This window comes from Zalophus californianus, chromosome 1 (genome assembly GCF_009762305.2).
Source record: "Zalophus californianus isolate mZalCal1 chromosome 1, mZalCal1.pri.v2, whole genome shotgun sequence".
Taxonomy (NCBI): Eukaryota; Metazoa; Chordata; class Mammalia; order Carnivora; family Otariidae; genus Zalophus; species Zalophus californianus.
In genome coordinates, this window is record NC_045595.1 from 173,239,150 (window position 1) to 173,266,050 (window position 26,901).

Consider the following 26,901-nt stretch of genomic DNA (forward strand, 5'->3'; position numbering starts at 1 on the left):
CCCATTCTGGGCACCAGTAACTCTTTCCTCTCTTGCTCTGGCAGGCCTGATGATAGTAAGTATCTATATTATTTGGTAGACAGTGTGTGGAGCCTGCTATGCTTCACCTGAATTCCCCTTCCGCAAAGAACATCTTTCCCGCACTGCTGGGGCACTGTCACTCAGCACAAACAACTCTGAAGAGCCATCCTAGCTCCCGAGTTGCTCATGTGTTCAGCTGAGGTAGCCGCTGAGCCTGCACTGCAACTACACATTTACCTCTACTGCACACAGCTTTGTTCCTCTTTTTTTCACTGGTGTTGATCCTGAGGGCAATGCTTAATAAAATCATGCATGCTAAACTCAGCCTCAGAATCTGCTTCCCAGAAAATCCTACCTACAAAACCAGGAGAGGGCACTATCTCTTGTGGATTTCCATAAACCTTAACCCCACCTCTGGAAATAGTCAATGGTCAAGTTTGAAGGGGCCATCTGTTGCCACCAGGGAAATGGCTGGTACAGCCTTGTCAGACATTTTATACTCTCTGAGTGAGATGGAGAGCTACTGAAAAGTTTTTTGAGAGAAGGTTGATATGATGGGATTTAAATCAGACTGATTTCCTGTTATATGAGGAATATACAGCAGGAAGGCAAGGGCAGAAGGAGTGAAATAAGTTAGGAAGCTATTATAGCTAAATATCCAGATGTGAGAAGATGGTACCTTAGGCCAGGGTTGAAGTGGTGGTAAGAATAGTTCTGATTTGGAATACAATTTGAAAGTAGAGCCAATTATCTAAGAGATAATGTGAGAGAAAGAGGCAGTCAAGTCTAATTCCAAATGTGTGTATGTGGGGTAGGGTGATGTCAGGGAATTGGAATATTAGAGTTCCATTTACCAACATGAAGGTGGTTGCTAGAAGAGCAAATTAGATGTGGAAAGTAGACTTTCACTGTGAACATGCTCAGTCTTAGATGCCTTTAGATATGAAACTGGAAAGCCAACTAGACAGTTTTATACACAAGTTTGTAGATGATGGGGGGAGAATATCTAGGCTAGAGATAAAAATTTGGAAGTCATATTTAAAGCCATGTAAATCAATAAGAATGAGTATAAGAAAAGAAAAGTGGTTTAAGGGCTGAACCCTAGAGGACTACAACATAGTTAGATGAGGAAGGGCCAGCAAAGAAGATGGGAAAACAGAAGCCAATGGTGTAGGAGGTGAACCAAGAAAGAGGTGCTAAAGTGTTTGAAGGAGGAGGAAGTGAGCATTTGTGTCAAATTCTGCTGCTAGATTAAGTAATTAAAGACTGAAAATTAAACATTTGGTATAGCAAAATGAAGACCATTGGTGAGTTGGCAAACGCCATGTTGGTGCACTGGTTGAGAAGAAATCCTGACTGGATTGGAAATAAAAATAAATAATATCTAACGCCATGTTGGTGTACTGGTCAAGAAGAAAGCCTGACTGGAGTGGAAATAAAAAAGAAATAATATCTAAAAAATAATATCTAGGCAACTATTGTAACATAGTTTTCCACAAAAAGTCAAAGAAATGTATAAATATATGATTTAGATATATATAAACACCACAAGGGACAGCTCACAAATTTTAAAGTGTTTGCATCTGAAGGTATTTATAAACAAGTCTTGCTTGGTTCTTTATAGATAACATTTAAAATTTTAAAGATGCTCATGTATTACATTGATAAAAAATTCATTTTAAAGTATACTAATATATGTGTCATATAATATTTCAGTTTATAATCTTAATTTTCACAAATAACCTAGACTGTAAATTTATGACAGCAAGATTTTTTTCTAGTATAGTCACCATTATATCCCCAGTGCCTAGAATAGTAACCTGCCACATTATAAATATTTTATAAATATTTGATAGTATGAATGATATTATACCAACTTTTCTGCACCTTGCTTTTAAAAATTAATAGTCATATCATTTTTCATATCAAAGCACACAGAGGTAACCCTACTTTACTTTAATGTCTAATAAAGTTCTATTGCCTAGTTAATACTATTTATAGATATTACGTCTCTGTTTTCATTTTTTTAAACGATTTATTTATTTGAGAGAAAGAGACAGACAGAGGACACATGCATAAGCAGGAGGAGGGGCAGAAGGAGAGGGAGAGAGAATCTTCAAGCAGACACCCCAATGAGCCCAACACCAATGCAGGACTCGATCCCAGGACCCTGAGATCATGACGTAAGACAAAATTAAGTGTTTGATGCTCAACCAACTGAGCCACCCAGGTGTCCCTGTCTCTATTTCCAAACATCTTTTTAAATTGGAATGCTATTAATTTGTAATATATTAACTATATTGCTTAGAACTTGATTATATAGTCTTTCATTTTCAAATAAATTTAAGAATGAGTAATAAATATTCTTGAGTAACAAATAATTATGAACCTGAGTATTTATGTATAGAATATTTAGTCCTTGATTAATCTATGAAAATGAAATCTGACAATCTGTGCAATGCATATCCTCATTACAATACTGCATGGCAATTAGGAATAACTATTAAAGTTTGACATAAACACGAGTTTTTTATAAGCCATTCCATATATGTAAAACCTAAGAGTAATATATTGTCCTGCATATGTGAATGGATCTAAGCATCTAAATTCAACTGCAATGGTTGCCACCAATAAAACTATTTCAAAATTTGTAGAGTTGATTTTTGTTTGTTTTAGTTAGAAGATACTTGTAGAATAAGGTGTGTACATATCTTTTATACAAGGGAACTTCATAAATGGTAGCACCTGGTAATATTTTATTTCCCTTTACTAGGGTAACTAATAAATAGTAACAATCTAATATTTTATTTAAACATTATATCTTGCAAGCTAATTATTTTTTATGACATATTAGCTTTTGTCTTTGCCATCCCCCATGCTCTTTAACCTCCCCCAGTCTGCCCAGGCATAGAAAATTTTTTTCTAGTGATCCATAAAATAAAATGCAGCAAACATATTCACAATAATATGTCTTATTATTATCATTTAGTGACAAGTCTAATGCCTCTTAAAAATACTCACATGAAGAAAAAGCAGGATTGCAGCATGAAATTGTTATCTCTGTCCTAATTTAAGCTCTTCTCTTTCTCTAGGGATCTATATTCAGAGTTTATTAACTACAGCAAGAGATTACAGGAGGTAAAAGTAGGATATAAATGATTAATGTAAAAAATTCAAAACAACCCTATCATGTTTCTATTCTATGCATGAGCTCCCTATATATAGGATACAATTATTTTAAAATTATGTCTCTTCCACTTATTTTCCCCTGTCCAAATTGTTATTCAAAATGTGAAAAAAAATCTTAAAACCGTCTATTTACTAGATATCTAAATAATTGCACAAACAAGTTCTGTGTATTTTTCTAGCCATGAAATTCAAAGCATTGTGTTATAATTAGTAGGTTCTTTATGGTTCTAAAGAGACCGATATTAAAAACTTTTCAGTATTGCAGAGAGTTATGAGGTATAATGATGTTAAAAATATTTTGAAAGATAGGGACAAAACCTTAAGAAAACTGTGCATCCTAAAAAAAGATATTAAATCAGCCTAATATCATATATATTTCTTAAAAGCTAAGAATTTGTCATTATATACATTATTACTTAGTATTCTGCTAGAGAAGCATCAAAATAAATGGCACATAAAACTAAGTGTGTTTTTCTAATATTATTTGATTGCTTTGTAATCAGGAAATTCATTGTCATGGCTTCCTTTTACAATCAAAACACTTCGTTCTCCACATGACCACATAACACTTAAGTTCCTTTTTCAGAAAGCACTTATACAATATCTGAAGATCATAAATGAATTGTGGCCAAGTTATAAAAGATACATTTTTAATGCATATATGAAAAAATTGCCAACATTTTTCTGAATTTCTACTTATAAATGGAAAGAAAATGGGCTCACTTAAAGGAATTCATCTGTTTTAAAATCTCTAAGATCTCAAAACATGTGCTCAATCTAGTTTTGATTTTGTACTATAATTTGGCATTGATTCAAATGTGATCCTATGAATTTTCTATTGCTGTCTACTGATTTGTGAAGTGACAATAATTATTGGAAGATATCTCAATCTTTGTCATAGCTTACTTCAAAGATGGCTGCAGTCATTCCCTTCCCTTTATTACCCTTTGCAATTGGACTTTGCAGTTCCCCTCAAGTGGGGATTTATATTATCCCATGCCTTGCATGAGGACGAGGCTTGTAACTTGCTTTGGGCAATGTGGAATGCAGCCCAAGTGATGATGTACCAGTTCTGAGTTTAGGCCTCAAGAAGTGGTGCATAGTTCTGTTCTTTTCCTCAGAATCCTATTGCACCCATGTGAAAAGCTTAAGAGAGGCTGCTGGATGAAGATACAGGGCTCTGCCATCCTTATCACCCCAGCTGATTCCAGCTAATGATTAACATGAGGGAGGCCATATTAGACCAGTATGCTGCCAGCTGGCCACAAATGCCATGAATGAGTCCAGCAGAAATTAGCTGAGGCTCATTTACATCCAAAGAACTGCCTAACTGACTAATGGATTCATGAATAACTTAAGGGGTTGGTGTTTAAAACCATTACGTTGTGGGGTGCTTTATGAAACAGCAAGAAAAACTGATATAGCCCCATATAAAGTCCATGAAATATTTTTCTCAGTACTTCTGCAGTCTAAACAAAATGGGCTACTGTGACTTCTACACTCTGATGAATTTATTGCAGATCTGAGAAAGCATATATAAACTGGAGAAATGTAGAAGCTTTCATGTATTTGGGAGCTCCCGCCAAATTTTGGTACCTTGAACCGTGAAACGGAAAACTGAAGCATATGTGATAATTATGTTACTGTCCAAGGGATATGGATAAAATAGTGATACGCATGTTCAGTGAATCATAGAAAACTAGACCCAAGAGAACTGAAAGTAGTTTGAAGGAGTTAATTTGAAGATACAGTTAAAATAAATAAAAAATAAATTTGCACTAGAAAAGTGGCTCATTATCTTGAAAAGGGATACAAATAGAAAAGTAGACTTACCATTTTTAGGACCATTTTGTTTCGTTTGTTCTACATCATATGACACTCAAGTAAAAATTTGGATCTGTTCCTTTAACATAGTTTAGTCTCTTCAAAGGTGATTCTCAAACTGTCAAATATGGTGTTCTTAAGAGTAAAGGAAAAGGTGTGCCCTAATTATGCTCTCTCATTTTAACGCAATAATATATATTAAGTCAGATTTATCATACTAAAGATCTTTTACTCTTGTTTTATCCTAATGCTGCTGCCTTGGAATTACTGGTTGTATTCATACTCAATGGAAATCCTAGTATTAACATCTTGCAAATCTCGTACCAGTTTTTACAGTGTGTTTTCTGCAGAAGCCCACCTAGTTTCGGATAGATGTCTCAGGACAGTGGAAGTTAGAATGACGGTGGGAAAAAATGTGTGAAGTTCAACCTATTTCCTTATTTACTTATTTAAAAGATTTATTTATTTGAGAGAGGGAGAGAGATAGAGAACTTGAGGCGAGGGAGAGGGAGAGGGAGAAAGAATCTCAAGCAGACTCCCCGCTGAGCATGGAACCTGATGTGGGGCTTGATCTCATAACCCTGAGATCATGACTTGAGCTAAAACCAAGAGTTAGACACAACCAAATGAGCCACCCAGGTGCCTCCTTATCCTTTTAATCAGAGCACTTTTCTCTTTAATTTTTCTGATAATGGGGAAACCACATGATGTATCTAGGAAACATGTTATGTCACTATAAATACATATAAAATTACTTGAATGTTTTTGCAGGGAATACTCTTCTACACCCGTCTGGTGCTTGCCACAGGTACGTACTACCATTGTGACTCACTTGCAATTAGTAAAAAGAATTCAAGGAGAGAAAGTGTGTGAGAGAAACTCTTCTGGGATCTAGACCTTGCTGTGACCATAGAGAATTACTGATCAGAAACAGGCTTAAACTGACGAGTTAAGAATAAATATATACATACATATATGCAAACATACTTACATGTGTCCTTAGTAATTAAAAACTTTTTTAGCAAATTATATGAAATGAAAGATATGAAAGATCAAGAGGAAAGGTTCTCTGGCGAAATGGGGGCAAAATGCAATTAGAAAGAAACAGAGGCTACACCAAAATAAAAGGCTTTTGCACAGCAAAGAAAACAATAAAATAAAAAGGCAACCTACTGAATGGCAGAAGATATTCACAAATGAGAGAAGATATTTACAAATTCCAAAATATATAAAGAACTTATGTAACTCAACACACACACATGTACACACATGACCCCAGATAATCCAATTTAAAAATGTGCAGAGAAGGACGCCTGGGTGACTCAGTCTGTTAAGTGTCTGCCTTCGGCTCACGTCATGGTCCCAGAGTCCTGGGATCAAGTCCCACATCGGGCTCCTTGCTCAGTGGGGAGCCTGCTTTTCCCTCTGCCTCCTGTTTCCCCTGGTTGTGCTTTCCCTCTCTCTCTCTGTCTCTCTCTTTCTCTCTCTGACAAATAAATAAAATCTTAAAAAAAAATGGGCAGAGAATCTGAATAGACATTTTTCCAAAGAAGACATACAGATGGCCAACAGGTACATGAAGAGATGCTCAAGGTCACTAATCATCAGGGAAATGCAAATCAAAACCATAATAAGATATCACCTTATACCCGTCAGAAGGGCTAGTATCAAAAAGACAATAAATAAATAAATAAATAAATAAACAAACAAACAAATAAATAAATAAAAAATAACAAGTGTTGGTAAGGATGTGGGAAAAAAGGAAACTTGTGCACTACTGGTAGGAATGCAAACTGGTGCAGCCACTGTGGAAAACAGTATGGAGGTCCTCAAAAAATTAAAAATAGAAATGCTATATGATCCGGTAATTCCACTGCTGGGCATTTACCAACCCCCCCCAAAAAAAACCCTGAAAATACTGATTTAAAAAGATATATGCATCCCTGTTTTTATTGCAACATTATTTACAACAGCTAAGATACGGAAGCAGTCCAAGTGTCCATGGATAGATTCACTGGTAAGCGTCTGCCTTCAGCTCAGATCATGATCTCAGAGTCCTGGGATCAAGCCCTGTATTAGGCTCTCTGCTCAGCGGGAAGCCTGCTTCTCCCTCTCACTCTCCCTCTATGCCCTCTCTCTCTCTCTAATAAATAAATAAACTCTTAAAAAGAAAAAGGTGTGGTGTATGTGTACACAATGGAATATTATTCAGCCATTAAAAAAATGAAATCTTGCCATTTGCAACAATATGGATAGACCTAGAGGTTATTATGTTAAGTGGAATAAGTCAGACAGAGAAAGACAAATACCACATGATTTCACTTATATGTGGAATCTAAAAAACAAAACAAATGAATAAACAAAATGCAGAAACAGACCCATAAATACAGAGAACTGATGGTTATCAAAGGGGTGGTATGGGGGGGATGTGCAAAATGGGTGAAGGGGATTGAGAAGTAAAGTCTTCCACTTATGGAATGAGTAAGTCATGGGTATAGTACATCTGAAACCAGTGTATCATTGTGTATCAACAATATTTCAATTAAAAAAAAGAGGGGCTCAAGAGTCACACATCTATTATTTTGATTACAAGTGGATGCCAGTGTGTTTTCAATAGAGTTATTAATGGAATTATATGGATTCATTAGTGATTGCCATTGAGAAAGTAGATTAATCAATTGACAAAGCAAAAAAAGTGCAAATTTTTTTAAAATTGGACTAAATTATCAAAACATATTTCTACTTATATTGTTAAATTAACTATTTTATTTTCCAAATAATCTAAAGTAAAGCAAGAGATAGACTGTTTAAAACATGGCATTGTATACAATTCTTAACAGATACATTGCATCTTGAGTATTTCTATTTCACTGAGAAATAACATCGCATCAAATGGTTTTGCTATTGAGTTTCATTTCCAGATTATCTATTTTAGTCAGTTTGCATTCATGTAGATGGTACAGTTTATACATATTTCTCTTAATCTAGAAGGCTATTGAATTAAGTTTTCTACAGCCCTTAATTCAGATTTCTGTCCCATATATGAATATTGCAAGCACGCAAGCATCAGTAACTCCAATCACAGGAGAGAACGTGTTCTGAATAGAAGGTAATTACCAAATCACACAACTCTTGGGTCAAAGATAAATTCAAGATACCTGTGTATTCAACGAGAATTTTTTGAAAAAGTATCCAAAAATGTTTAACTAAACCTTGCTTACTAAAATGCATGCTATGAAATAAATGAACCTGGAAATGCGATAGACCACTTATCTAAAAAAGACTTCCATTTTATTGATAACCCTGAAGGCTAGTCTTTATTCAGAAAGTTACTCCACAGCATCTAGGGGTTTAACATGAACTGTGATTAATCTGACTCTGATCAAATACTGTGTAATAGAGATTTTTATTTGAATTTTTATATTAGCTTACTTTCTCACCATGCCTAAAATCAAACATAACTGATTAAAATTGAAATAAAATATAAAGCAAAGGGTAAATTTTGAATCAGAAATTATATTTTATCAATTGACTTTAACTTATTTTTTTTCTCATCATGTTGCAAAACAAGTAAGAGAGAAGTATTTAAAAAAAAAACACAGTATGACAATTCAGGAGAAACATTTTACTTTTTAAAGGAAATAATGGCAAATCATCATGTGAAAATATTCTTAAAATTCACTTCATGCTCCTATGCTTCTATTGTGAGAAAAAGGGCAAATTAAAAATAAGAGGCTTAATTCTCTCTGTTGAAAATAAGGGAAAAGATTTCCCTCTACTCCCTCCTTTTACTTTGAGCATTTACTTTAGAAAATTTGTAAGTACTTTCCCCTCTGTTTGAAATATATATAAATCCTTTTGAAGACTAGCTTGGCCTTTTGTCACCTTTATGACCCAGGAATGTCTTTCTCAATGATTTTGGAACATCTCTTTGAAATACAAATTTCAAGAGAGATACCCTTGTATCTTCCAGTTTCTGAAGGAGGGTAGGAGCCCAACTTCAGCAGGCAGCTTTCTCCAAGTTGCAAAACTACCTCTTGTCATAAACACATGAGCAGTTTGTTTTTCCTCTAGATAAAGTCAATTAATTAACACAGATGGTCACTTCAATTGGCAGGTGAAGTTAGGACGTGCTATGTGTAAAAAATGGTTACATCAAGTCCTCTTACTTGAGGGCTAGTTACTGTTTATCTTGAAAACACACATGTAATGTGTTGTATCTGCTTGGCTGTATGAGGAAGTGAACTTCTTTCCTGTCTTTGCAATTTCTTATCAGATTGCCTGTTACGGGTATTACATATTGGTTTAATGCTTATTCAACAATGAAAAGAGTCCTCTGTCTCTACTACCATTGTGGAGAAGATTTCTGAGATGGGAGAGAAGATTTTGTTTATAATTCCCCAATACTATCTTAGACTAAGTTCGATCCTTGAGCAACACTAGAGACTACTTGATGCCTCACGATGAGAAGGGAGGTAAACATGGGAGGAGATACAGAGAGGTAGAGAAATGATAGACTCACAGAATCTGTTTGGGATACTTGGGAGGAAAATTCTGTCAAGGAAACACCAGAAAATAATAACAGAAATGCTTAGCACATAGAGTACTTAAAAATTTTAAATTATAATACAAATGTTAAAATATTTTATGTTTAATAGAGTATTACATTTTTATTATATATAGTTTTATATTTGTAGGAGAAAAAAATTCCAAAGAAAGCATTTAACAATGGCATTTACTAAAATACCAGAATTTGGAAGGCTAGAAATCTATTAAGTTTTCATTTCTTTTCTCTCCCATAATTTATTTCAATTCCTACTCCCTAAAAATGAATCTCAATTTATGAATACATGATAAGCATAAGCTTTTATCCCATTTTTAAGCTCATTTAAAAATATTTTATCATAGATTATTCAAATGCATGTGTTTTAGTGCATGTATTTGACTGTTAATTATAGACAGATGATTATAGAGTATAACAGTAAATATAAAGTGTAAGTAGGTTCAGCCTAAGAAAATAAATCTTGGTTCTTACTAATTGTGTTTTCCTTTTTATACTAGGTCCTTCTACAACTGGATGGTTAAAATATTTGCATTTTCTTCTTGAATTCACCATGTCTTTAACCGATACATTTTTGAGATATTTCTAAATTATCATTGCCATGAAGAAGCTGGTCTCATCCATAAATCATATGGGTGTGCATAATTTTCTTAAAATTTTTAGAATTTCCAGATTTCTATTTTAAATGGTTCTGTCTTATCTTAATTGATGGCTCACTCTGTTCTCTGCAGCGCATGAAAAAAGTATCTTCAAGCTATAGGCTTTTTACTATCCATGTCTCTTTGAGAGTACCAAGAGTTCACTAAGCTAACTACCTTCTTAGATGAAACAATTATTTTAAAGGATTAAAAATTGTTGTTATTGTAATTAGATTTCAGATAAACTCAGTTAGCAACATATTTGTTTTTGATTTCTGCTTTGGGCTATTGCAGATGGAGGAGAGAATAAGGATTATTTTCTCAAATTGGTCAGAAAGATAAAAGGCCATATTAAACAAATCAATAAAAAGTCAGTTTTTACTGAAAACATTCAACCATCATGATGGTCATTGTGACCCCACACAAACCAGCTACAGATAACAGAAAAAGAATTGAAGCACTGTGGGGACAAAATGTAGAGGGAAGAAAATAGGTGAATTCTGTATTTTTATTTGATTATACCCAGTGAAGTTTCTTACTACTTCACTACTTCCCCAACTTTGTACCATCAATCAAGAGCATAATATTTGCATAGAAAATCCTAGCCACTGCATTTGTCTTCACTTCAAGATCACATTTGAGTTTTTCGAAAATTTTATTTTAATTTAGAAATTACAATAGAACTTAAGCGATTTCTTTTGTGAATAGTTACTCAGATAAAACATCCAAATTATTCAATCCCAAGCCATAACTCTTCAACACCGATAGGGAATATCGTGAATGTATTGTGTCGATTAAATTATATGGCTTAGTTAGTTTTAAAAAAAGGAAATTATTCTGAGTAATTTATTATATAATAAAAATTATTTTTAAAAGGTACCACCAAATATTTGTGGCAATATAAATTAATATCTAAGCATGCTGGAATGATCTACTCCCAAAAGTTTGGACTAAGCATTTTCTACAAGCTTCTCCCCAATTTTGCCAGATACATACTGTAATATAGGAGCTCCAATTGCGTAGGATAAGTCAGGAATGGGAGAGAGGGTTTTGTCCAAGCCCACAACTGCAAGACCAGTGTCCTTGGATTTGAATTCTAAAAAACTAATATCTAAATCTCAAACCAATGCAACTGCGTGTGTACTCATGAGCACACACACACACACACACACACACACACACAATTTATGTATTTTTTTTAAAAAGAGTGAATAAAATGATTTTATGGTAAGGATATATAAAGTAATGGGATTCACTTTTGCTTTTTTTTAATAGGAAATTGTTGTAGCTGAAACAATTAAAAACAAGCCCATTTATCTTATGCATTCACCTGTAGAATCCCAATTTCATGGAGCAGCTTGTTTCTTGACTTCTTACACTGCAGAGACTCTATTATATCAGAGCAAGAATATTAGTTGGGTTTGGTGAATTAAGATATATAGGATTGGAACTTAAGTGCTCAGTAAAAGTTTTTAGAAGATTAAAATGGAGTTGAACAATTAAAGCTTGCATTCACCCAAATAAAACAAAAATGATGAAATTACTTAACTTTGCAAAGTAAATGGTGTTAAAAGTCATAGGCTATGGGTATAATGAAATAGTGAGAGCACTACTTCTTTCTGCTCTCACTAAAATTTAGTTTGTATGATCCAAGGAAGGCCATTGATCAAGCTGCAGAAAATTATATCCTACACTATTTGTTAGAGAAACATATTACAATAAATATCCTCTAAAAAAAAAAATCTTCATTTGGTTAGCTAAAGAACCCATATCCATGGTAGTGTTCTATGGAAGCTCTTATTTTGGAATTGACTACACATGTGGTAACTTAAAATATATATGTATATATGTATCTTCAATATATTTAAATTTTTTTCTTTACTTAGTAATTACATTATATCAAGGTGTCCCCCAAAATAAACTCAAGTAATCAATATTATATTAATACTTTCAACTGAAACACATAAGAAAAGGGGTAGAGAGCAATAATCAACAGGGTAAACCCATGAGTAATATTATATTTGGGCTAAAATGAGATGAGACTATGAAGCAATAGGCTCATTTTTTTCCCTATCAATCATTATCTGGTTCTGAAAACTATATGAAAAAGGAATTCCTATCCCTCAAAATAAATAATTAATAACCCTTCCAGTTACTCTAAAATAATCAGTTACTCTTGTTTCAGTCATTTCTTCACTGTGCTAACATGAAAAATGTTTTATATGCTGGAATCTCATTTTCTTGGCCACAGAGTTTATTGTACTAAATATTGATGTTTCATAATAATAATGATTGATGGGAATGTTCTTTTAAGAAAGAAAGGGAAGGAGTGGAGAAAGGGAGCAAGTGAGGGAGGGAGGGAGGAAGGAAGGGCGGAACCGAAGAGAGTAAGGAAGGGGTCATGTTACCTTAGGTGCAAAAAAAAAAAAAAAGAATACCTAGAAAAAAGACATTTTTTTAATAACTAACTTCCAAAAATAACGCCAGTACATTCAGTTATTTCTCAAATGCAATTTGTACAGTATTTGTCCATTTATTTATGTTAAAACCAATGATTAAAGATTCAGGTTTTCTATATTCTAGGTTGATAGTTGACATTACAAAAACAAGAAATTTTGTCTCCTTAGAGCAATAAATTCTTCTGGCAAATAACTAAAACGAGAATGGTTTTTGAATCGAATTGTTTCCCAGGCTGCATGTAATATCTGAAAGCTCTCTGCTTGATTCATTTTTTTCATAAATAGACATCTCAGTGTAGAAATAAGCATAATAAAAAATGACATTGTAGACATTGATAGATTTTATACAAATGGAGTTTCATTACCCGACTCTTCTAGCACAAAGTGTCGGTGGTTAACTTTAAAAGGTCTTGCCTTTTATTTAATTGCACTGTATCTTTAGGCTTTATGTTATACTTTGCTATCATGTGTCTGTAGGAAGAGCCTGAAATGATTGGGAAATCAGTTTTCTTCCTTGGACCTATTTTTTTCTTTAACTTATTTACTGATTCATAGCTTTCCTTTCCCTGTGATCTATTTGTATTCAGAGGAGAATTGAATACCTCTCATCCTGCTAAGAATGGGGACTTTCTATCACATTACTTTTGTATTTAGAGAATTCCACTAGGTCTCAATAAAGCAGAGAATTTATTTTTAAGATCTTGATGTTAACTCTCCAGATTTACACATCATTCTATCAGTTCTTTTTCATTTTTTTTTTCCTTTTTTTCTTCCTTGCCAGAACAACATCATGACTTACCCTCTGAAAAGCTTTTGTCTACGTTATGCTCTATATCTTGGGGTGTTATAAGACCTCAGGCCATGAGCATTCACAGCATTACTTCTTCTTCTTTAATTGTATTTTTTAAATGATACCAAATAATCTATATTCTATTTACCCACTTTGGACATATTCTTATCTCCTTTGGACACACTAAGAATCAAGAAGAGCAATCAGTGAAGTAGGTTGCCATAACTACCAAATATACTAGATAGTTTACAGAAGTCACTTTACCAGCAGAATGGGCTCAATTTTATGCCCATTCGCTGATCCTTTCAATGAAGCTATGGACATCACATAGAATAATTGAAGTGACATGGATCATATACCACATAGTTTATTTGTAATAGTTGATCAGTTGTGTAGGACATACCACAAGTGTGCAGGAATGAAAACACGGTATCCCAAGTTTTATTTGTAATTCTGAGAAAACGGCTTCCCACAGCAAAAATGATTTCATCTTTGTTATGCCACCCTTTATTTCAACTCTCAAGTTCTTTCCTGGGATCTCCTTACAGGTAAAGTTAGCTATGAATCCTATTTAATGTATACTTTTTATGTGGCTTTTCTAGTTATTATTTAATTAAAGAATGAAATTTGTGATCAGTAATCAGGAATAGAAGATAAATAGTTTTGTCTTTGCTTCTTTATCCCATCCCCCAAAGTGTTCCTAGTTTACCCTGTTTTTATATGACAGAAAAGTAAATATTACCCAGCCCCTCTTCCCTTCTTGAGGACCAGCGAAATTTCAGCATGGCACACATAATATTTATTTTTCTAAATACGTGTCCCTATTTTTCTTTCCAAAAACAATTTATTGTATTATTCCACATTAATTTTGCTACCTAGCTCTTGAGACATGCAAATAATTGAACTGTCAAACAAGACTAATAAAACCAAACATCTTGCCCAGTATCAAACTTTACTAATAATTTGCTGTGTACAGGCAATAAATAGGTTCAGATGAAGTAGAGGCAAGTCTGGACATCAAGAGTAGCTCCCCAGGTCCTGTTTTCTCACCACAGAAATGTGTCTTCTATCCCAGAATAAGAGATGAGGTCTCCAAGTAAGGCTGTGGCAGGAGGAGTGTCTGAGTTTTCAAATATCTCCAGTTTGTATCCCACAGAGTTATACAGTTCCAGGAGCTTCTCCAAGGAGATGTGCCTCATGAATCCACAGATAACCGGGTTCTCTTCATTACAGGGAATTCTTAACCAGAGACATTCTGCTAATGGCATTTCAGAGATAAAGTCTTCCTCCTAACAATATCACTTGTCTTTTAACCCTGACTTCAGGCGATGGAGATCTAGTCATCTGCCATCTTGTCTTCCTTCCCAAGGTGCCCCAGGTAAAGGAAATGAATGCCCATCAAGCCATGTACCAATGTCCCTCCTTCACCAGAACTATACTTTTGTTTCAAATACAATAGATTTCCAAGACAATTTGGGTGACCTTATGAGATACAAAGAAAACTTCTAGCTCAAGTGTGTCATTTGTCCCACCACGTGGTGATCAAGGCAGGCCTCTCTCTGGTTGTATTCCCTGCCACACTCCTCCTCAGTCTGCACCCTCCTTCCTACCACACCACTGAGCTTCTGCCTCCTAGTGGGTTCTGCCACAGCAACAATGCTACCTGTCTCCTCTCTTTTGTCCTTGCTCCTTTCTCTGATGTGAACAGCTTCAACCAGTTTTCCTTGCTGCACTGATTCCAGTTTCTCCTTCATGATTCACCACAGGCATCTGTTACTCCAGAAGGTCGCCTATCTGACCCTGGTATGAGAAATCATGACCTTTCCCATGCCCCCTCCATCCTATGCCTCTCTTTATTTATACATTTACCACACTCTACTAACATTTTCTCATGTCATCCTTTCTTCTCTTAAGTATTTCTAAGATCTAATCCCTATTGCCACAACAAACATTACAATGTCATACATAAACAATGGAAAGTTCACAATTACATTATGAACTAATGAACACTGGCTTAATGAATGAAGCAGCTCTCTAATGCAATCACATTCTTTTTCTCATTAAAAAAAAAGAATTGTACAAGGTCCTGGAGATGCAGTCGCAAAAAAAAAAAAAAAAAAAAAAAGCCAGCACTCTGCTTTCACCTGACGGCGTCATGTAGTGTTCTCAGGAAGTTCTCTACTGCTCAGCTCTATCAGAGTCCCTTGTGGGGGTGGTAGGCCAGGAAACTAATTAAAAATGCAGATTTTCAGGCCAACCCAAGGCCAAAAAATTAGAATCTCTGAGAATAGATCCTACGAATCTATACTTTTCTAAGAATTTCCCAGACTGCTTATCATATATACGAGAAGTTTGAGAATGTCTGGTTTACTAGACATTATATTCCTAGTATAATTCAGTGAACTAGAGAGAAACTTCAGGTTAAATTTCACTGTATCAAAGCAACGAGGCCATAATAGATGTCATTCATCATTTTAGCAATTACAGGATTTCATCAGTCACAATAAAAATTTGTGCTGTAAAAGGAAATACACACATACACACAAACACACACATGCTTTCTTACAAGCAGAACAAATGTTCAAAATTACACATATTTCTCAGGACTCGGTAAACCCCGACTACTTACAAAACACAAAGTCCCTGAATACTACCGAATTTTTTCTTCTTTTTTTTTGTTTTATATTTATTAACAGTATCACTCATTATAATCACTATAATATACACTAACTTGCATTGCTATTAATTATTGCACATACTTTCTTCTGAAGACTGGCTATTCCTTAAAATCAAGGACTGAACATCTTTTATAATTCCTACTGCCCATAGCAAAATGAGTGAAACAGAGAACATCACAGCTGGGACTAAAATAATTCAAGAGTAAAATTATTTCACTTAAATGGCAAAATACAATACACAGATGATGAAACATCCAGTCAGGCTTTATTCATTTAATTAGTTTCGAATAGTGTGTTTAAAAATAAGCCAATTTATATGGGACGTTGTTTCTATGTTCTTATCATATTTTCTTACACTATTATTCGAAAATTGGAAAAGTACATTTGCAGTGGCTTGAGGACATTGTAGTTATATTTAGACAGAACTGAACATGAACCCTAGGATTATAGGAAAGATGGACCCTAGCTATCAGAAAGAGTAAGAGAGTGTTAATTTGAGTTTTTCCCTGAGGTGCAGTTTTATTTTTCAATAGGACAGAAGAAATATGTATCACCCAACTCAGCACTGTTTGTTTCTTCAAAAAGCTCTTAAAATTTTTACTCTTCAAATAGTTTTTTTTTTAAGATTTTATTTATTTATTTGCGAGAGAGAGAGAATGAGAGCTAGACAGCACAAGAGGGAAGAGGGTCAGAGGGAGAAGCAGACTCCCCGCTGAGCAGGGAGCCCAATGCGGGACTCCATCCCGGGACTCCAGGATCATGACCTGAGCCGAAGGCAGTCACTTAACCAGCTGAGCCACCCAGGCGCCCCACTCTTCAAATAGTTTTTATGGCAACTACAATATCATACTCACAGGATTATACTATAAGCTTTTCTCAGATTTCTTCAAAGAGCAGAGCTTTAACTGACCTTCCAGCTGGATGCATAAGCCCTTGATGCTTTGAGGTTTTTACTCAGTCTAAAGTAATAATGAGTGTTTGGGCTTTTTTTCTAGCTGATTCTAAAATTCAGAAAACTAAATTTACACATTATTAAATGAGAGCAATATTTATATTAATAAAATAATACCTATTAACATATGTATGAAATATTTTAACATGTCTTTGCAGTGACAAAGTCATTAAGCCTCAGATTTACACAAATATTTTATGTTGTTTTATTTATATTCATCATATGTGTTAAACATTTACTGAATTTCAGGTTCTAAGTAAGGTGTGACAGGGGTAGAAATATGAATAAGGCATATTTTATATATTCAAAGGAGCTCAGAGCTTATTAAGTGGATTAGAACATGTAATCAAACAGTGTCCTAGAAGCTAGAAGAGGTTAACACAAAAGAAATTAATATAAATTATGGTATATGAATTTTGGTAGGATATTTCATTGCTTTAAGCTTTCGTTTTCTCATTTGGAAAACAGAAATAATAATGCCAAAATGGAAGAATTACTTATAAGATTACAAACAATGTAACATAGTGTTATTTGCACTCTATAAATAGGTCCTCAAAACATGAGAACTATCCTTACTATTACTTGAGAAGTCTTTATCAAAGCAGAGGAATTTTACCTGGAATTAGAGGAAAGGGGGGAAAAAAAGACACAGATGTGATGTTCCCAGTGGGAGCTGAGAGGCAGAGAAAGCATCACAGGTAATCATAGGAAAAATATAGAGGAAAAGATAATAATAAAATCTTTTTTCTATTTCTATAAAAGACTGAGGATAAATTCTTAGTAGACAGTATCTCTACTGTGATTTCATAAATGAATATTCAGGGTTTTTTGGTACAGTTCACAAATTTTTTAGAAAGGTAGCCACCTAGACCATTTCATTTTCTTTGTGTACATTATTTTTCCTTTAGAAGAGAATGAAGGCTAGGCTAAATGACAATATAATTTGGTCAGAAAGCAAGAACTACATAAGCAAATAGAATAAAACCATCAAAATCTTTAGTAACAACCCACACATGGAAACCATTGTCCATGACTGATGACATGAACGGATGATACGATGTGTAGTTTTAAAAAAAGGTGATTGTCATTGGAACATAACTGCATCTTTATAATGAATGGTATATGTATTGGTTTTGAGGGTAGGGGTGAGCATCAGGATAAGAGAGCAGTCCTGTTCTGGGAAAGAGGGAGTAGCATACACTTGTGTTTGCTCCAAGCTGTGCATGCAGGGCCAATAAATTTGTATCAGTCACACTGGGAATATTGAGATAACTTTGGACAGCTCTTATACTCAAACTCCTCTTCCAAAGTTCTTCGACTAATTTCTAGTATCATAAAATAATATTTGTTACTGATTTGCTTAAATGAAACAAAACAAAAAGTATATGAGAATGAATTCTGGTAGAATTCTACTGTTTAAAGATTCTGCCAAGATTTATTGGCAGATATTTCTCTATTAACTGTGCCAAGAGAAACAGTAGGTGTTTCTCTTGCCGATCTTTTGGGGTAAAACTAACTTCCCTAGTCATTTTATCAAACCTGCTGATAGTACCACGAAGAATCTAAAAAAATAATATTTTACATTACTATTTAACACAATCTTAAGGAATAATATTTAAGTTTTCAAGAATAGAATTCAAACATATTTCTGGCTTTCAAGCTACAGATTTTTTTTTCCCTAGTAATTAACTTTCATTACAGGATTTTTTTTTTTTTTTTTGCTTTTTTAAAGGCAACATTAATACTTTTTGTTGCCAGTTCTTTCAGGGAGTTTAGAAATCTCGCATCCAGCTTAATCAGGTAAGACGTGCAATGTTGCTGAAGAATGCCAAGTTTCATTCTATGAGACTTTGGTTTAAGATAGTGCCTGATTTCACACTAAAACAATATGAAAACAAAGAGATGTAAATTTTCAATAGCACTGAAAAATAGATGTGATGATCAGAGATATGATAGGCTCCAGAAAAATATACATATATTAACTACAGCAGGCAAGATATCGTGAGGACTATTAGTGGAAGCTGAGAACAATACAGGAGTGGCTGTAACTCTTTGTCACTGTATCTACAGATTTACTTTAGGGGCACAAGTTCCTAATTGATTAAAGAGAGAGAAACCATCTCTTTCTTACTAAAGGAACATTATTTTCTGAGGCATATTCCTACTACCAGCATTCCCATTAGGACTTCTCTTTCCATATCTACTTTAAGATTATAGTTCACAATAATGTTATACAAATAGTACTATACAGTATGATTGGTGTTACATTGTGAAATAGTCCAGAGAGAAAATTAGGAAGAGCCACAGGAACAATAAACTAGCGATGCAGTATTTTTACAGATTTATGCTCACCACAAAGAATGTCTAGTTCTTCCAAAATAATCTTCCACACAGCCTAAGCTAAGCATGCAGTGAAAGAACTCCTTTTAGTACAATAAAGCCAGTTTAAATAAATGACAAACAAAAGAACTTAGCTATAGACTATGAATGACACTGATGTAAGAAACCAAAATCTGACATTTACCTTGTGGATAGTGAGAGGTGCCAGGATGATTCCAGCATGGGAGACTGAGTAAAATATATAATAATAACAATAATAATAATAATAATAAATTTTAATTAAACAAACATGGAAATATGAAAAATTCAAAAGCATAAGTTAACTGTTGCTTTTGAAAAGCAGAAGAAAGTCCTATTTTCAAATAAGTTTTAAACACTTATACTGAATACTTTTAAATAACTTGTTTCTGTTAATAACTAATAAGAGCATCACCTTTAAATTTTTAAGAGAAAGAACTTGAAAATAATAAACTCACAGGTCCAAGATAAAGTCAAGCACAGGAACATGAAAAAAATCATAATAAAATTGCTTAAGACCAATGATAACAAATAAGTCTTATAAGTAGCCAAGAAAAAAGACATTGTCTACAGATAAAGATGACAGCAGATTGCTCATTAGAAACAATTCAAGTGGGAAGACAGTTAAGCAAATCCCATAAAGTACTGAAAGAAAACAAGAGAAATATCTTTCAAATACAAAGGCAAAACTAAGATATTTTTAGACATGCAAAAGATAGAACAATTCATACGCATTCAGACATAGAAAACTTGAAGCAATTTTATGCCAGATAGAAAAATGGATCCCCACAAAGGAATTAAGAGTAGTACACATATAATTGTTTTTCTTACTACTTCAGTCTTTTTAAAACATAATTGGCCTTTTAAATAATAATTATAATGTAATATGGCATTTATAACATTGTACAAGTGAAGTGTCTAACATCAGTAGAACAAAGGCCAGAGGAGAAAAATAGAAATATCCCAATATCAAATTAAATATTCCAATTTATTTATTTTTTAATTTTTTTAATGTTTTATTTATTCATGAGAGTCGGGGGGGGGAGAGAGACAGAGAGAGAGAGAGGGAGAGCGGCAGAGGCAAGCTCCCCGCCTAACAGGGAGCCCGATGTGGGACTCGATCCCAGGGTCCTGGGATCATGACCTGAGCCGAAGGCAGAGCTTAACCGACTGAGCCACCCAGACGCCCCTTAAATATTCCATTTTAAAAATAAGATCTCCTTTTGTTTTTGACCAGTAACTTCCTCTAAAAATTCAGTCTAATGGATTTCAAACCAACTGATGTGATTGTATTTATCATCTATCAATTCTATATGATAATTACAATAATCTTTTACATTCCCCAAATTTAAAAACAGTGTTCAGATATTAGTGGCCGAAGAGAAAAGCTGACTTATTCTATAGCATTAGAAATAAACCACGTGGTGGCGGGAGAGGGAACGCCACAGCGACTCGGCCTTTCCTTTAGTTTTTCCCTCTCTCACCCCCGCGGAGGCTTTCCGGAAGGCGCTTGCGCGGGGGACTCGGCATTGAAGTGGCCGAGCTGTTGGGAGGGGCCTGGGGGGCGCTTCGAGGACCCAAGATTGTCTAAAGCCACAGGGAAAATGGGGGGAAATTCACGGTCGCCATTGCCAGAAAGAGCGATTTATGGCTTTGTTCTTTTCTTAAACTCCCAATTTGGCTTCATCCTGTATCTTGTGTGGGCATTTATTCCTGAATCTTGGCTAACTCCTTAGGATGAACCTATTGGCCTCAAAAATACTGGGCAGTTGCATTACCCGTCTACTTCCTCTACTTACTCTTATTGGGAATAAACATGATGAGTACCTCTCCACTCAACTCCATTCATACAATCACAGGTAACTATGTTAAAAATCAACAGCAGAAGAAATACCAAGAAGAGGCCATCCCAGCATTAAGAGATATTCCTATTAGTGAAGTAAACCAAATGTTCTTCCTGGCAACTAAATAACTTCATGCCAAAAACTAAATTGTATGCAGACTAACACCAAGCATTTACTATAATTTTTTATGTAACAATTTTGACCATAATATTTTTGACTCTCTCATACCCAATATTGAAATGTAAACAAAGTAAGTTGATTCTTTTAGATTAGGTTCTATTAATATTATAAAAGTTCTTGAGTATTAGTTATTAATGAATAGAATAAATAAAATACTGCATTACCATATAGCCGACTTGTTAAAAAAATAAATATCAGTAAAAACAAGAAGTCCCTCCAAAACAAAAACAAAAAAAAGAAATAAACCACGTGGCAATTCCAGTCTGATTTTTGTTTAGTTCATTTCTTTCTTTTGTTTAGTTCATTTCTGATTTTTGTTTAGTTCAAAAAGAAATGGTCATTTGTTATTTCTGAATTGTGGCCTGTATCTAAGTATGGTTTATAATTTCACAGCATCTTTTTCACAATTACACACCTTGCATGAACATTTTTCACCTTTACTAGGAGCAATGATTGAACTGAAACACATGGACCAGTGGTCTTCTAATTTTTCTACTTTTAATAGAAACAGGAGTTAAAAACTTCCTCTTCAATGTATAAGTAAGTAAGACAAACTCTGTCACAAATGGTAGCTGACCTCCTGCATTTGGGAGACTTTAAAGGAAGGAAGAACCACAACAGAGGAGAATATACACTTGATCTAAAACGAGCTGAGTTTCAGCAAACGATTTTCATATTAGATTGCTAGCCTGGCATTTTCACATATTTTTTTCTTCCAAAAGAAGCTGAAAATATGGATTTCTAAATGTGAATTCTCATGAGTTTTATGCATTGATAACTAATGTTAAAATTGATACGTCATGGGCCAAGACACTGTAGGCCAAACATATATGTGTGTATGTATATATGATAATGTATATATATAATGTGTCTGATGTGTACAAACATAATAAAACACACAAAAATCATGCACATGTATCAACAAACACATACACACATGCACACGCACACACACACACACACACACAATTTCACAAAACTGCGGGATATATTGGGACCCTGGGTCTATAGTTTTTTTGAGGGGGGTTGTTTTGTTTTGTTTTTTTAAGATGATTTTGTCTAAGTCGAGCATTAGGCTTTTATGCTTTGGAATATAAATATTTGGAAATATACACATTTGGAAAAAATAGTCTGGGGGAAAGTATCACGACAAAAGGAAGTCTATTTAATAAAACTAATTTAGCACAGGAGTTTTTTTTCACATCTCCATATTTGTTATTTTTTGTGGGTATAAACCTTGATTTGACCTGGCCCTTCAGTGGTTTTGTTTTGTTCTTTAATCTACTTTTTTGAAAAGACCTTTGAAATTCACTTTCCCTTTGTTGCCTGTTATAGGACTTGCACCACAGACTTGCAATGAAGCTTTCTGCCTCACTGAACCACTTTCACAGACTCTATTAAAAGGAATGGGTTCTTTCTTCCCTTCTTCCTTTCTCTAACCCTTCCCATGTGAGGACAAAGAATTCCTTTGAAGAAAGCCTATAGATCTCAACATATCATGAAAGAGGCTTGATTATGCCTTACTTTTTTTCCACAAACCCCATAAAGCATGAAGTTGTTGTTATCAATATCATTATTTTGTGGAAAATTTGAAACAGGCTGGACAGAGTGTGGCTCCAAATATAGAAACCACCTAGATTGCCCATGCTTTAAAGAAAGGTGAGAAATTAAATTTGAAATTCTCAATAACACTTTAATTGCTTTTTTACTTCTCTTAGTTTCAAATTATCTTTGGGTAGAAAAAAATATATATGGTAAGTTCAACAAAATAGCCATAAATGCTGTGGTTTGAAATAATGCTTATTATATTTACAGTTGTGGATAATAGGAAGGATGTGATATAAACATATATAATTATATCATGTATAACTGCAATTTACAAATGGCAGGTAGAATCTAACAAGAGAATAAAAGCTAGCAACCATTTAGTATTTATCATGAAGTAGTGGACTTCTAGAAGATACCACAAAGGATTATCCTTCTTAATTTTTTCTTTTATTAAAGTAATTTTAAGTCACCACCAGAAATTGGTGTACTCCTCTCATTAAAGATACATAGAAAGAAATGGATTTATTTATCTATTTATACCTTATGATAGAGACAGAAACAAATATTCAGCACTCTTGTGATCTGAACTTATGCATGGAAGGAAAACTTCTGAAGGCAGATGAAATTTGAAAAAAATATATTCACCTGATACATTCAGTGGCAAGTTAGAAGCAGGTATGTACACATTCACTGAAAAGGGGGAAATGGGTACTTTTGTAGGAGAAAAAAATTGAGCACCCAAATAGTCTATTATGCCTTGATTTTTAAAACCATCAATAGAAAATTAAATCCTAAAACAACTAAAAGGACATTTCAACATCATGTTGAAGTAGCTTATACAAGACTAGCCCTACCACCAAGATCAATTACAAAACCTGGAAAAAATTCACAAGGCAGACATTTAAGGGATAAAAATCCTTGAGAGGAGAAGGTCATACCAAGCTGAGCTCCAGAGTCACTTCAGCTTTTTCCTTGAATGATTTTCCAAATCATACCAGAGAAAGTACAGGCTTAACAAAAGGGATATCTGGGTCTTGTTTCAATCTTACCAAGTTAATGATAGTGAAGACATACTTTGAGACTGACTATCAGACTGAGATATAAGAAGAAAGAGGAAAGAGAGAACACCATAAATATGAGACTAAAATTCTGTTTCAGATTTGCTCATAAAGCATGAATTCGTTTGCTAAATCTGCCATAACAAAATACCACAACAGGTGGTTTGAACAACAGAAATTTATTTTCTCACAGTTCTGGAAGATCAAAGTGCCAGCATGGTTGAATTCCTCTAGGGCCTCTCTTTGTTGTTGTTTGTTGTTGTTGTTGTTGTTGTTGTTTTGAGAGGAAGAAGAGAGAGAAAGAGAGAAGGGGGGAGCAGGGGGAGAGAGAGAGAGAGAATCTTAAGCAGGCTCCATGCCCAACGCAGAGGCCCATGTAGGGCTCGATCTCACGACCCTGAGATCATGACCTGAGAAAAAGCATGTCAGCCACTCAACCTACTGAGCCACCCAGGTGCCCCCTCTCTCTTTAGCTTCTGAAAGGCTGTCTTTTTGCTGTCTCTTCACAGTTACCCCTTGGGCACGCACATCCCTGGTGCCAATCTCTCTTAACTGTATGGCAGTCATATTGGATTAGGGCCCCACCCTAAGGGCCCCACTTTAACTTAATCACCTCTTTAAAGACCTTATCTAGAAATATGTTACATTCTGAGGTACTGGGGTTCAACATATGAATTTGGGGAACACAATTCGGCCCATAATAAGGTATTTGCAGACACTTAAATTGCATATGCAAGGAGTGACCCACACAAAGCAAAAAGCAGTAGCTATGTGACTAAAGCACTCCACAAAAATTTTAGCAGTCTTGCAATGCTGAGGAAACAGAGGTTGGAATTCAGGTCCCACCAAGACGAAATTTCTTTAGTTAAGAGAAAAAGTAAAAGAAAAAAGAGAGCGAATTTAAGTTGAAATCACAGAGTGGCTAAAACCAAGAATTATTCTTTAAAGAATAATTGAAAATAACTAGCACTAACACACCTTGACAAACACCCTTACTGAATCAAGGTGATCTAGAATCTCTCTAACTGCTTTCCAGAAAAAAATTAAATCCTTTTAAGAGGAAGATAACATAAGGTAGAGCCTTGTCAACTTTTTTTTTTTTAAGTATCTGGCACTCAATAGATGATAGACATTCCAAAGAAGAAGAGCAAGTGAACCGAACCAAACAAATCAAAAGCAGCAAAACAAGGTAAAAAGACCCACAAGTCAACATACTGTTCCTACTAAAAGAGACTGGGGAATTCCAGCTTTGGCACCAAAATAAAAACAGTTTAGAAATCATCACTCCCATACTCATATGATGCAAAGCTGAAGCAAAACTGAAAGTAAAGTTTTTGACCTATTAGAGAACTGAGATGGCAGAGCACACTACCACTCCCAAATCTGGAAGGACAGGTGAATCCAGAGTCACAGGTTGGATCTTCTCACCTGGCGTAGAAGCCATCAGAGCCATAAGCACTGACAGGTATACTTACATGGTAATTTTGACTAATTGCTGAAGACTAGTATAGATTATTTAAGAGTGAGAAATTCCTGGGCCTGGAGTCCTTTAGGGACACTCACACTTTTTGCCCTGAGGAAACACACCAGGTTCTCAAGGTCAAGATCCAGGAAAGATCCCTTCATGATTGGCAGCAGGAGGACAAGAGTAGTCATTATAGAATGCAAATTTAGCATCCTGTCTAACAAAGGCCTACTCTGAAGGCAGATTTTAGCAGAGCCTTATCCCACCTGGAAGAAGGGCATGCCTCACATTCAAGCCCTTTCTAGTCTTACTGTCTCTCCCTTTTGATATAAGGAGAAAAATACAATAGCACTGAAGAAATATTCATAAAGGCTTTAGCCCAGAGATAAAGACCCAAGGAAAGACTATATTTATTCATAAGATTATAGAATGCTTCCCCTCCCCCACAACTCGTCACAGCACCAAGAGGGCTAGAGCATAATTATAGTGTGACATAAAAGGGACATTAGGAAAAACTAAGGAAATCTGAATAAAACATAGACTTTAATCAATAATAATGTATTAATATTGGTTCATTAAGTTTAATAAATGAATGCTATTCATGTAAGATAATAATAGAAACTGGCTGTGGGGCATATGAGAACTCTCTATAATATATAATTTTTCTATAAATTTGAAAGTGTCCTAAAACACAAAATTTCTATTTAAAATTTTAAAATATGGAAATTTTTTAAAAGATTTTATTTATTTATTTGACAGAGAGAGATCATAAGCAGGAGGAGTGGCAGAGGGAGAGGGAGAAGCAAGCTCCCCACTGAGCAGGGAGCCCGATGTGGGGCTTGATCCCTGGACCCTGGGATCATGACCTGAGCCAAAGGCAGATGCTTAACCCAATGAGCCACCCAGGCATCTCAAAATATAGAAATTTTTTTAAAAAGACTCATGGGTGATCTAGATATTAGAGATATTAGAAAGGGAATTTATGCAATCATAATTAGTTCAAGAATAAAGAATAATATTACAGGCAACTGTAATTTATAAAAGAGTTAAATAGAAATTCTAGAATAGAAAAAATACCAGAAATATAATTAAGATGCATCAATAATACGGTAAACATCACAAAAAATGAGGATAAATAATCTGGAAGATCACTTAGGAGAAAATATTCCAGTTGAAGCACAGAGAAAAAGAAGACTGGAAATTGAGAAAGAGTATAAAAGACTCATGAAACATAGGACAATGATCTAATATAAAAATTGGAATTCCATAAACAGAAGAGATAATAGATAAAATTTACCAAGTCAAATATACAAAATGCTCTATGAAATCCAGGAAA

General features: G+C 34.6%; 1 pseudogene; it reads left to right on the forward strand.

Annotated features, from left to right (window-relative positions):
* Positions 1 to 21,074: 21,074 nt before the first annotated feature.
* On the forward strand, positions 21,075 to 21,460 carry LOC113918404 (annotated as a pseudogene).
* The last annotated feature ends 5,441 nt before the right edge of the window (positions 21,461 to 26,901 follow it).